The following is a 14,105-nucleotide window of genomic DNA, read 5'->3' as shown; positions in this document are numbered from 1 at the left end:
TTCATTCAATTGATAAGATACACTATTTTTGAATGTTGCATTACTGGGATAAACCTTTCTTGGTCATGGTGTATAATCCTTTTTGTATCTTTCGGTTTAAGTTTTCTAAGTTTTGAGGATTCTTACATGTATATTTATTAGGGATATCAGTCTATATTTTTCTTTTCTTATAACGTCTTTTTCTGCTTTTAGTATTAGGGCAATATTGGCCTCAAAGAATAAATTATGACATGTTCCCTGCTCTTTTTTTCTTTTTCGGTTTGGAAGATTTTGACAACAACTGGCATTAATTCTTTTTTAAACATTTGGTAGAATTCACCAGAGAATGAACAGAGTCCTCGGCTCTTTATTGTTGGACGTTTTTTTGTTTGCTGACTCAGTATTTTACTTGTTATAGTTATTTGGATTTTCCATGTCTTCTTGAATCAGTTTTGGTAGTTTGTGTCTCTCTAGGAATTTACCCATTACATCTAGGTTATCTACTGTTCCTTTACAATCTGTTTTATTTATTTAAGGTCAGTAGTAATATCCCTCTTTCATTTCCAATCATAATAATTAGAATCTCCTTATTTTTTTCTTTTCTTAGTCTAGCTAAAGTTTGTCCACTCTTGATCCTTTCAAAGGGTCAATTTTCCTTTTTAAATTATTTTTCTCAATTTTTTATTCTTATTTTCTATTTCATTTATTTCTGCTCTATTGTTTTATTTCCTTCTTTTTGCTTGTTTTAGGTTTTATTTGCTCTTCTTTTTCATGGTTTTGAAGGTGGAAGCTTAGCTTATTTTCTTAAGGAACTTTTACATTTTTAATAGAAGCATTTATAGCTATTAATTTCCTTCTAAATACTGCTTTTACTCCATCATGATGTTTGGAGTGTAGTTTTAGAACAAGTTTTGCAACTGTTTTCATTTTCATTAATCTGAAGATATTTTCAATTTTCTCTTGTGATTTTTAAAAATTCATTGGCTATTTAGGAGCATATGTGTAATTTCCACTAAATATGGTAGGTTCCCAATATTTTTTCTACTACTAATTTCTAACTTCATTCCACTGTGATCAGAGTATATACTTTACATGATTTTTATACTCAAATTATTGAGACATAATATCCTTTCAAAAGGTTCTGCCCCTTCCCCTCTCTCCTCTCCTTCTGGGACTCCCACTGTGTAATTCATGTTCTTGATGAGGCTTACACATACCTGAGATTGTCAAATTTCCTTCATGATACTTTGTTTCTGTTCTTCAGACAGGATAATCTCAGTTGGGCTACATTCAAATTCATCAATTCTTTCTTTCACCAGTTCAAATCTGCTCTTGAGTCCCTCTAGTAAATATTTTACTTGAGCTATCATACTTCTCAAATTCAGAATGTATACACTTTATATATGTGTGTGTGTGTGTGTGTGTGTGTGTGTGTGTGTGTCTCTATAGGTAATTTTTCTCTCTTTAATGATATTCTCTATTTGATATTCCAATGTCCAGGCATTCTTAAGAGCCATGTCTATTTATTGATTTTTTTTCCCCATGTATGGGCCACATTTGTTGTTTATTTGCATGTCTCTTTTTGTTGTTGTTGTTGATAACTGGAAATTTAAAATAATACAGTGTGGCAACTCTAGAAACCAGATCCTCCCCCTTTCCAGAGTCTGCTTGTTTTATCATTAGGAACTTTTGAAGTAATTCTATAAAGTCAGTATTTTTTCTTGCATATGATCACTGAAATCTCTACTCTGTTAGCTTTATTTTGGCTTAACTAATGATTGAACTGATATTTCCTTAAACGCTAGGAAGCAATAAATCCCTCAGTCTTTGCTGAGGGGCTTTGTGTTTATATCCAGGCATGTTTTCAGCACTCAGTAAGGCAGGTAACACTTGTGCATTTGCCTTCACGCTTATGTAGAGCTTCAAAGTTAGCTAGATATGAGAGCTTAGGGCTCTCTCAGGTCTTTTTTGGGCAAGTACACCTGTGTATGGCCTTCTAGGTTCCCAGAATATGGCATAACTTTCTGAAAACATTATGGACATCTCATTCCTCAGCTTTTCCTTTTAATCTTTCTCGTCTGTTGTCTGCATCAGCTATTATACTCCATTATGTCAAGCAGTGTGAAGTTAAGACACTTGCCTGTAATTGCTTTTGAAAAACACCCCCAGGTGAAGAATTTTTGCTCTGAGTGAGCTCCAAACTAGGTCAAATACAGACAATCTTGTAAGTGGGGTCTTCCAGGGAACTACCAAGAGGTTAAATAATAGGAATTCTTTGGGAATGAGGCTTTGGAAGTGATCCAGTCCTCTTCTGCTCCCTCCAATGGCTACCAGGCTGCATCAGGACTGTGGATTGTTATTTTTCAAGGTTGCCACAGAGCTGGAGAGCACGGGCTGTCATGGGGCAAGTTATAATGCCACAAAAGTTGCTGTGCTTACTGAGATTCAACTGCTTTTCTTGAATAAATTTTGCCTGGGTTATTGCAAATAACCAGGGTTCTGAAAATAACAATTCTGCAATTTAAAAAATAATTTCTGTTATGGAGGAGCTCATTTTCAGAGGTCCTTATTTTGCCATTTTTGGTGATGTCACTGTCATTGGGTTTTGGTGATAGAACTTGAGACCTTTAGAGAATTATTTATGCTGAAATGGCATAGCCTATAAAGATGTACCCTAGGGCTTCCCTGGTGGCGCAGTGGTTGAGAGTCCGCCTGTCGATGCAGGGGATGCGGGTTCGTGCCCTAGTCCGGGAGGATTCCACATGCCGTGGAGCGTCTGGGCCTGTGAGCCATGGCCGCTGAGCCTGCGCGTCCGGAGCCTGTGCTCCGCAGCGGGATGCATACATTAGTTTGCATTTTTGTTATTATATCTGCTTTAATCAACAGACATAATTATATCTCCTCCCCTGATTGGGTAATGTGGAGCGATTAATTTCATATAAGACATGATTAACATATACCACATTGCCTGGAGGTTTGAGAAATATAAACTTTGTGCTCACCAGGGCTAGGAGACTCAGCTTTTTCCCCAATTGGTCTAGGGTGCAGATAGTAATGAAAAATGCTTCAATTTGAAAAATATCTGGAGATATTTTCTGTGTTCAAAGGTCAATTCATTAGAGAAAAATAACCAGCTATTAGCTTTATCTTTGATGCTAAAAATTTAGCACATTGTTCCTTTAATATATTAATCTACAGAAGAATACTGCCCAACAAATTATGAGGAAAATGATTAATGTGGTACAGTTATGATTACTTTGCCATAAATGGACCATATATAATGGATTCCTCCAGAGCCAAAATTAACTGGGATGATAGCCTTAAGTTTTTACTACATTCTAGACACTCTGGCCTGTGGATCACTAACCATACTTGCTCAGCTTATGAGGCCTGGATGATAATGATACCCTTGCAAAGTACAGGGCCATGTTTAGTGCCCCTTTAAGGGCCAGCATGTGGGAAAAAACAGCTATGTCATTCCCCAAAGTTTCCACAAAGGGGCATCTATTCAAACCATGCTCAGGCAACATGCTGATGGCATTTATTTGATGCTTTTCTCTATTTGCTTTTGTGGCTTTGCTACTGGTATTACCTCTAACCCTAATTAGCAAGAACCACTTTCCTTAGTCACACAAAAGGTTTATATCGACTTATGCCTTTCTTGCCTAGGGTTTTCTTGAGCTGCCTGTGCTATGGATTGCTATTGCTCTACCTGTCAGTGTAGAGTCCTACGACAGGCCAAACATAAAGTTTGCAGTTATGTATCATGGCTTGACTAGTACCTCTGCTAGTGAGTGGCTTACAACTGGATAAACACCCTGGCACCCTCTCCCGTTTTTCTGTTTTCTTCATCTGCTACCTACTGAAGTTCCATATATCCTGGAAACAAACCAGGAAGCCTGTGGCACAAGCAGCCTAGAAGATCCATAAACCTTGCTTTCTGAATTCCTGTCACCTCTCCTGAATCCTCCTTCCCTGAGAGATAAGGCATCCTTAGCTGGATGGAATCGACCCGACATTCTTAGTCCCTCTGACACTGCTTCAGGCTCCTATGAGAGCCTCCGTTGGCAAGACCAGGGATGTCCCTTGGTATCTGCCCAGGGTATTCAATGAGTTCTTCCTACAATGGTTTGTCGTATCTGCTCCTCCAACTTTCAGAGTGGAAGGGAGTTTACAAACACATTTGCTATGACATATTTAACATCTCAGTCCTGATAAAAAGCTCCTTGGTAGGACTAGGACTTTGGTTTGAATCAGGGGGTTAAATTTTCTAGTGAGCCTATTTCACACTCTACCACCATGGGGGTCCAGTGTACACAGCTCCAGAATCCTTTACCAGTATGTAATGATATTCTGCTTTTAATTGTTTCATTGTCATCAGTAGTGAGGCAAAGGTAATAAACCTATTAACAAGGGCTGAACCATAACCATGCAGAGCTCTAACAGCTAACATCTTCCTAGAGGCAGAAACCTGGCTGGAATCCTAGCTTTCAGGTGGCATAACTCCCTGAGATCAGCAGATAGCTCAAAGTCATTATCTAAGGCCCAGATCCTTATCTTTTGGCTTTTATGGTGTGGATGACTCAGACAACAATTCAGCACCTCAGGGGGAACTGGCTTGACCCAGGGGGTATTATGTCATCTGAACAGAGGGCATATATGGCCTCATACATGCCAGCAACTGGGATGATAGTACTTGCATTAGTCTGATAGGGCATAGCTAAGTACCACAGAGTGGGTGGCTTAAACAACAAACATTCATTTCTCACGATTCTGGAGGCTAAAAGTTCAACATCAAGGAGTTGACAGGATTGGTTTCTTCTGAGGACTCTCTCCTTGGCTTGTAGATGGCTATCTTCTCCCTGTGTGTTCACATTGTCTTTCTTCTGTATGTATCTATGCCCAAATGTCCTCTTCTTCTAAGGACACCTGTCGAATTGGATTAGGGCCCATCCTAATGACCTTATTTTAACTTAATCACTTCTTTAAAGGCCCTGTCTCCAAATACAGACACATTTTTCGGTTAGAACTTCACCATATATGTGTTAGAGATACACTCCAGCTGTTAACACTATTACTCCTGAAAAATTATATTAACCTAGATCTACTATTTTCCCTGAAGAAATTCTCACCTGACCACTATCAGGAAATGTGAATATCCATTTTTACTCCCAATAATGCCACCTGTAGGAAGTTATTTGTGCATAGATTCGAAGCTCTGATATTAACCTATTTTCCAAGTTTGTGTCACACGCACATAAAAGGATGTTTGAAATTGGCTTCTCCAAAAGAGTACACCATATCTAAATTTGTTAAGTTGCCAATCAGCTAACCCATTGAAAATGTGTTGTGTGCATGTCAGCCTGGGTGTAGCTTGTGACCTCCCAATAGTACTGTGAACCAAAGGGAACCCCCTCCACTGTCCTCATTTAGGAATCTATAAGACCTCAGGTGACCTTGTCTGTATTAAAAGTTTTCCTTTAGAATGACCATCTATTACTTGTGTAATAATAAATGTCATTCATTATGTTTTTACTCTCTGGGCAATAATTAATGATATGCAAATATCCATAGGAATATAAGAAGGCCAAGTAAGCAAACTCATGGCCAAACAATGTACCAGGGAAGACTTCAATACATGAAGCAGCTCCATGAGTGGTGCTAGTCTTTGTAAGGTTGTTCTTCAGAATGGGAACTAACACACAGGTGGCTGGCCTGCTCTCCACAGGCTGGAGAAGGCAGCTAGGCTCTCCTGGTGGAGTGAACCCATGGAGGTAAACAATAAGCAAATTTTGTCTGGAAAAATCTTAACTAAGTGATCAAACTTTATGCATAGTGTATTAAGGAGAGCTTCAACTTTCCACTCCATTTTTTCTCACCTCTCCTTCTGTACCATCTTAGCCTTCTCTGCTGGGTGAGGAGACAAGGTGCTGGTGGTCCCTGCTGTGTTCTCCCCATTCCCCTGGACCCCTTTCTAGCAATGACCTGTATTACCAGGAATGAGCTCTCTCGGGGTTTTTTTTTTTTTTTTTAACTAATAAGTGTGTTGGTTCATAGAGGATGTTCCTCTCTTTTTTTTTTTTTTTTCCTTGAGGTACGCAGGCCTCTCACCGTTGTGGCCTCTCCCGTTGTGGAGCACAGGCTCCGGACGCGCAGGCTCAGCGGCCATGGCTCACGGGCCCAGTTGCTCCACGACATGTGGGATCCTCCTGGACCGGGACATGAACCCGTGTCCCCTGCATCGGCAGGCGGACTCTCAACCACTGCGCCACCAGGGAAGCCCGAATGTTCCTCTCTTCAACAAGACTTTTTAACCAAAGAAGAAAGTTATCAACCAGTATGGTGCTCCTTGACCTCTCCCAACTTTCCTCTAAATATAAAAATTAGCATGAGGCAGGTCTTTCCCTTAGATCACAACCCATGAACTGTCCAGTTATGTCCAGCTGTGTCCAATTATAGACATCATCTAGTCTTCTTACATAAATGAGCCAACATTTCTGATTTTAGTATAATCATCTTGCTTTTATATACAATTTTTAGAAATCTAATAACTTGGCAGCTTGCTTCTCAGTATTCTGATAGTGATATATATATATATAGATAGATATAGATACATATATATATCAAACCACTTCTTTTAAAACTATTCACTTTTGTTTTATTGGCTCATATGAGTGAATAATAAACGTTAGGAATTTATGATCTGTTTCACTCTATGTGAATGCATTATATATTTTAGGATAATAATTAATGGCAGTGATATCTTGCAAAAAGTGCCCCATTTAGGGCAAAGAAATATAATGCACCAGGAAGACAGAAAGAAAAGAACAAGTATTTAAGAGTCTCTGAAAGCAGATCTTAATAGATCTAATAATATATAATGTGCTATTTGAATTTCAAGCTCTAAACTTTTAGTGCTGAACATCTGGAGCACTTTCATAAAAGACCAGCTTTCTTTTAGCTGCCTACCATCCTTAGAATAATGTAAGTGAACTAATAACTCCCACAGATCAAATGGTTATGCATATGGTCGGACAAGATTGTTATACAAATACACCTTGACATGAACGAGCCTGTTGCCCATTCAGTGTAAATGAACATCTGCTGATTTTGTAGTATGTTAATTAAACACATTTAGAAAGACTGGTTCACTCAGAACATTGGCAAAAAAATGGTAGAGTGCTTAAACCCAGGCAACTGGTACTAATTTGTTTAACAATGGAAATTAATCACTGTACTATTTTCTACTTCCGCACTTTCTTAAAATTTCCTAATGGCTTACCAAAAGACTTCTACTGAGTACTACAAGTTTAGATAATTTTTAAGGGCATGGAAAAGATAGACCATGTCTCTTCCAGAAGTTTTAGAATGTTGTTTAGACAAGAACTAGGCATACAGAGGAACTGGACATATTTACACAGGAAAAAGATAGAGACATATGCTTTTGTTTAAAGGGAAGCCCTACTGATAACTGTGATGGGGTTAGAAAATGTAAAACTGCGTTTTCAGGATTTGATAGAATATATTCCATTCTTCCAATCCAAGAACATGATATAGTACAGCCACTATGGAGAACAGTATGGAGGTTCCTTACAAACTAAAAATACAGCTACCATATGGTCTAGCAATCCCACTCCTGGGCATACAACCAGAGAAAACCATGGGTCAAAAGGGTACATGCACTCCAATGTTCATTGCAGTGCTGTTCACAATAGCCAAGGCATGGAATCAACCTAAATGTTCACTGACAGATAAATGGATAAAGAAGATGTAGTACATACATACAATGGAATATTACTCAGCCATCAAAAAGAATAAAATACTGTAATGCCATTTGTAGCAACATGGATGGACCTGGAGATAATCATACTAAGTGAAGTCAGACAGAGAAAGACATATATCATATGATATCACTTATATGCAAAATCTAAACTAAATAATATAAATGAACTTATTTATAAAACAGAAACAGACTCACAGACTTACAAAACAAATTTATGGTTACCAAAGGGGAAAGGTGGGAGAGAGGGATAAATTGGGAATTTGGGATTGACATATACACACTACTATATTTAAAACAGATAAAGAACAATGACCTACGGTATAGCACAGGGAACTCTACTCAATATTCTGTAATAACCTAAATGGGAAAAGAATTTGAAAAATAATAGATATATGTATATGTATAACTGAATCACTTTGCTATACACCTGAAACACAACACTGTAAATCAACTATACTCCAACATAAAATAAAAATTAAAAAAAAAACAAAAAGAAAGAAAGTATTGCAAAGGATGAAAAGAAGTCTTTCTCTGCAGAGGTGGTGGTAATTGTTGAGCACAAGTATAGTAATTAGGAAATAAATAAGTTTATAAAAAAATAATAAAAGTCTACAGAATATCAATTTACATTCCCACCAACAGTGCAAGAGGGTTCCCTTTTCTCCACACCCTCTCCAGCATTTATTGTTTGTAGATTTTTTGTTGATGGCCACTCTGACTGGTGTGAGGTGAAACCTCATTGTAGTTTTGATTTGCATTTCTCTAATGACTGGTGATGTTGAGCACAGTATGGAGGCTCCTTAAAAAACTACAAATAGAACTACCATATGACCCAGCAATCCCACTACTGGGCATATACCCTGAGAAAACCATAATTCAAAAAGAGTCATAGGGCTTCCCTGGTGGCGCAGTGGTTGAAAGTCCGCCTGCCTATGCAGGGGACATGGGTTCGTGCCCCGGTCTGGGAAGATCCCCCATGCCGCGGAGCGGCTGGGCCCGTGAGCCATGGCCGCTGAGCCTGCGCGTCCAGAGCCTGTGCTCCGCAACGGGAGAGGCCACAACAGTGAGAGGACCACGTACCACAAAAAAAAAAAAAAAAAAAGAGTCATGTACCACAATGTTCATCGCAGCTCTATTTACAATAGCCAGGACATGGAAGCAACCTAAGTGTCCATCAAAAGATGAATGGATAAAGAAGATGTGGCACATATATACAATGGAATATTACCCAGCCATAAAAAGAAATGAAATTGAGTTATTTGTAGTGAGGTGGATGGACCTAGAGTCTGTCATACAGAGTTAAGTCAGAAAGAGAAAAACAAATACCGTAGGCTAACACATATATATGGAATCTACAAAAAGAAAAATGGTTCTGAAGAACCTAGGGGCAGGACAGGAATAAAGACGCAGACGTAGAGAATGGACTTGAGGACCCGGGGTGGGGAAGGGTAAGCTGGGACAAAGTGAGAGAGTGGCATGGACATATATACACTACCAAACGTAAGGTAGATAGCTAGTGGGAAGCAGCCGCATAGCACAGGGAGATCAGCTCAGAGCTTTGTGACCACCTAGAGGGGTGGGATAGGGAGTGTGGGAGGGAGACGCAAGAGGGAGGAGATATGGGGATATATGTGTATGTATAGCTGATTCACTTTGCTATAAAGGAGAAACTAACACACCGTTGTAAAGCAATTATACTCCAATAAAGATGTTAAAAAAAAAAGTCTACAGAATAGGACAACCAGGGATAAGATTTAGAAGTCTTAATGTGATAGAAAGAGCAAGAAGCTATAATTTTAAAAATTATGGTTAAGATATGGTGAGTTACTGATCCAACATTTCCTTACCTAATCTAAAAAGTCACCTTTAATATAAAGAACGAGGTGTTAGGAAATCTTTATGATGTTTTACAAAAGATAGTAACTTTCTGGCAAGCATCCACTCACTATTGATTACCTACTATGTATAAAATACCATGTTATTAACATATAAAAAAGGCATGGGTCCTGATTTAAACTTAAAATCTCCAACAGTATTAAGACAAGCATGTAATATATATAATAAAAGTAGACTGCTTTAAGGCTCATAAAAGTAATAAATACCCTGGGAGTTAAATTATGGAGAGAGTAATTCCAAAAGGGGGCAAGATAGCTCTCTATGGCACTAAGACACTGAACAGAAGAAATTGTACTATCAGCTTAATGTTACTCAAAATATGATATAAAAGGGACTTAGAATCCTGGATCCAGCATCCACTTGTTGTGTTACTTCAAGTAAGTTATTTAATATCATTAAATATAATTTTTCCCTCTGTAAAATAAGGATATTAATACTTTCTTCCTCTAAGAGTAAAGTGAAATAATTAATAAAAATTATACACTTAGTGAATGGCACTTGTGAACGCCCATTAATGGTTGATTTTTCAGATGTTTTTACTTTATACATTAAGCAAACAAGGAATAATATTGCTTTTTTCTGCTTCCCTTGAAATTATTTTCATAGAAATTCTCAAGTGAAAATTAACGGTTCGAATGAAGATTATTTTTACAGAGATATTTTAATCCTAAACCTAAATGATACTGAACAAGTTTCCTTCAGAATTAACAATATCTTAAGCTTTACGATACTCATCATACCAGTACATCAGGTATTTATTGCTTAGAAGTGGAACTGAGTTATCCGTTGAGGGATTTAATTTGCAAAAGTAAAATATAAGATAGAATAGAGGAAAATCCACTTAAAATACAGGAGACCAAGGACCAAATACTCATGATTGTAGGTTTTCCAGCACTCAAATTATTTCCATTAGATAAGACAGTCTTTGCATTCCTATGTGTGCCAAATAGGGCTCCCAAATTAAAACTCAATGTGTTTTTGCATGTTTGGAGTTTACTTGGTAAAGGGAAGTAATGTGAAAGTAAAAATAAAAAATTAAAATATGTTGGTATTATTTTCATTAGGTGTTTCCTTAAGAGTTTACATATAACTATCTTTTGTCACGAGAAATACATGACAAATACAAATCCTTTTTGTTTTACTTTGTCCTCTTCACAACGTAGAGCAAAACAGATATAACTTGCAGTTACAATAGGTGAGCTTTACAATCATGCAATATAATAAATGTGAAAGGAGAAAACAAAAAAAGGACAAGCATTAATGTGGAGAATTTAGGAAAAAATTAAAATCTTGCTTTCTGTGTTTTAATACATATGCATTTGAAATGAGCTTTTTCCCTCTAGGAACTTCTGACTTTAAACATTAGTTTTTAATTTTTGAGAATGCAAAGTATGAATCATTGACAAGAAATGTAATAGGTGATCCTTAACTATTTATCAACAGAGCAGAATACCAATGACTTCTTTCCTCCCCCTCTCCCAAAAAAGACAGATTTGTCATTCTTCTTTCCAACACCTCTGTTCTCCACAGTTGTGAAAAATTTTACCTCTGGTGGCTGAGTGGCATTTCCTACAGACCAAAAGAAATATGTCTGGCAGTGGCCAGGCTAACTATTTCCAAACATAAGGCTAAGATGAATGTTACCACCCAAACAACTTCTGCCAAATCTGGTTCCATTGCCCCCCTCCATGGTCTAAATACCCAATGGGCAAAATCATGCTACAGAAAAATCCTCAAGAGAAAGGAAAGTGCCAAAGAAATGAACCATGGGAAGAGGCAAGAGGTTCTGTTTCACTGAAAGTCATCTGCTTAGAAAGAAGGCTATTTTAGGCTCTAGCCCTGTTTCCCCATCAATTGACGATGAATGTTTTTCTCCAAGCCCTGGCAGAATTGCTCTCCTTATCTAATCAGTGTTCACAGTACCAGTTCCATAAAAAAAAAAATGGAATTGGTTTTAGTGACCACATTCAAGTAAGTCTGCCAATTTTTTCTTGCATTGCTGAAGCTTGCAGTAGTTATGCACATATATCTTTCACCATGAATGAGGCAGTCTTTGTTCCTTTCATGTTTTTCATGTTGGCTATGCTATTGTGACCATAGTCACATGAATTGGCCTAAGCCTTTATCTTCAGAGACTTTGACAAAGTTAATCTCTTATACAAACTGGACATGAGCCAGTATTCATAAGTCTCTACAACAGAACAGCATGTTGTGACAAAGCACAAGCAATATTTTCAGCCAGTTGATTGCAAAGCATATGGATATTTTCCCCTTCTTGGGAGAATTTTATGAGGATGGCAAAGTGTTCATTTGGAACATTTTATGTTTGGGCCATAATGCTCCTTTCAATACCTTGGAGGTTTAAGTTGTGACCATTGATATTACCTATGTATTATGAAATTCAGTAAAATTGAGAAAACATTTTTAATCACTGTATTTCAGGTACTAAGTACTAGAGATATAAAGAGAAATAGAATGTAAGGCAAATGAATGTTTCTAAGATTTCCTAATAAGTTTGGCAATAGGAACAGTTTTAAGTTTAGAGGTTTTTAAGATTCACCTCTAATTTTTTTGCAGTTGTATTTATTATATGTGGTCAAATTATACTCAATTTCTTATTTTTTCCAGATGGGGCTTAATGCCCCAATTTTTCTACACAGAAAAATATATTGTCCTGTTTTTCTGTATTTCCCAAACACTATTATATTTCATGCTAAGATGCTCAAAACTGCAGAAATTCAGTAGTTCAAGATTTACCAAGTAGAGCAACTAATGCCTTTTGTTCTTAACTTGGTGGTTCATTCAACTTATTTCAATATACCTAGTAAATATTTAAAACTACCAGTAGTCCATAACTTTTAGAAGTGTCTCTAGAAACAATATTTTCACTTGACTGCTATGGGGTGAAACACTGATGATATATGTCTTTCCTATATTTTGTGTAAGTCATCAGAGAAAACAATAAAATGATGGAGTAAAAGTGGTGAGCATTAAAACTTTTTTTAAAGTCCTATTAAAATGGAATGAGCAGAATGACCAAGTTTGAAGCATTGAAAAGTTGGCACTGCATATATTTTTATATAGTTCATAGTTTTTGCAAATCCCTTAGCTGATTCAACTAAGAGATAATCTTTAATATTTGAATGGACTCATGAGACATTTCACTGGGTAGTGGAAAGAATTCTGGATTTGCAGTTATGTGTGGGTCTATTTTATCTTCAGTTTTGATCTGATCTACATATTTGCTGGGGGGAATCTTTCCTTATGACATTCACAAGTTTCACACGTGGCAAAGGAATTATGAAAATATTAGCAGGAGATTTCAAATATTGGCAAACATTCTATCTTAGGTATGTAGATTGAGATGCTTTAATTATAAATTTTCCAGTTTTCATGAAAATCAGTTTATTATTTTTTTTAATATGGCCACAGTTTGCACCAATAGCATTAGCCTCCTTTTTTTTTTTTTTTTCCTTGCCTTGTTGGATATAAGGGAGCAGGGTAAGATATCTGGATAGAACAGTAAAAGATCATCCATACATTCACATTACAGAACTCAGAGCCTGTGTTTCAGGAATGGTGAGCATAATCAAAGTTTATCAAAATTACGTCTGCTTTCCAGGGATGGAAGCTTTGTAATGGGGAATAAACACTACTATTACAAGATCTGAATTTGAGACTATTTTTCTTGCCATTTACAATGTGTTTGAATCTCATCTCTAAAGAGAATAAAATAGTATCTTTCTCAAAGGTCTATTGAAAGAAATCAGTGATGTGATATATTTGAAAGTATTTTTAGATATTAAGAAGCATTAACTTACCTATGCCTTTTAGCAGGTGAATGTTTGGTTCTGGTTTTGAGAATACGTTTTATTATTCTGTGTTCACTCAAGGAAAACATAGATGAATAATATCATGAGGTGTGGTTTCTGGATTGTGTGTAACTTCTATTTTCATGATATGCAGTAGTCTTTTGACTAGCAGAAAACAGAGTTCCTAGACTCTAATTGTAGGCACTAAAAGTACAAAGTCTAACAAAATCACTGTGTATTTGAGTAATTTTCCTATCTTAAAACACCATTTCTGATTTACATGTGTTGATTTCAGTATTGTGTTTAATTTAGGAATTATGAAATTTGTCAAAAATAACTTGGATAAGGCAGCTTGACATGTGAAGCTATTCCTATTGATACTTTGATTATGACTCTTTGACACTAGTAGCACAACATCTATATGGGACGTTTATCTCGTACCTGAATTCATCTGTTTCCTCTGTGCTCATGTCATTGGTGACCGGCTCTATATAGTATTGTTAAAAGCTGAGAAATTATATACTACATTATACTATATTATATGTTTTTGTTTTGTTTTGTTTTGTTTTTTCTGTATGCGGGCCTCTCACTGTTGTAGCCTCTCCCGTTGCGGAGCACAGGCTCCGGACACGCAG

This window comes from Leucopleurus acutus (assembly GCF_964270905.1).
Source record: "Leucopleurus acutus genome assembly, chromosome: 14".
Lineage (NCBI taxonomy): Eukaryota > Metazoa > Chordata > Mammalia > Artiodactyla > Delphinidae > Leucopleurus > Leucopleurus acutus.
This window is presented reverse-complemented; position numbering follows the sequence as displayed.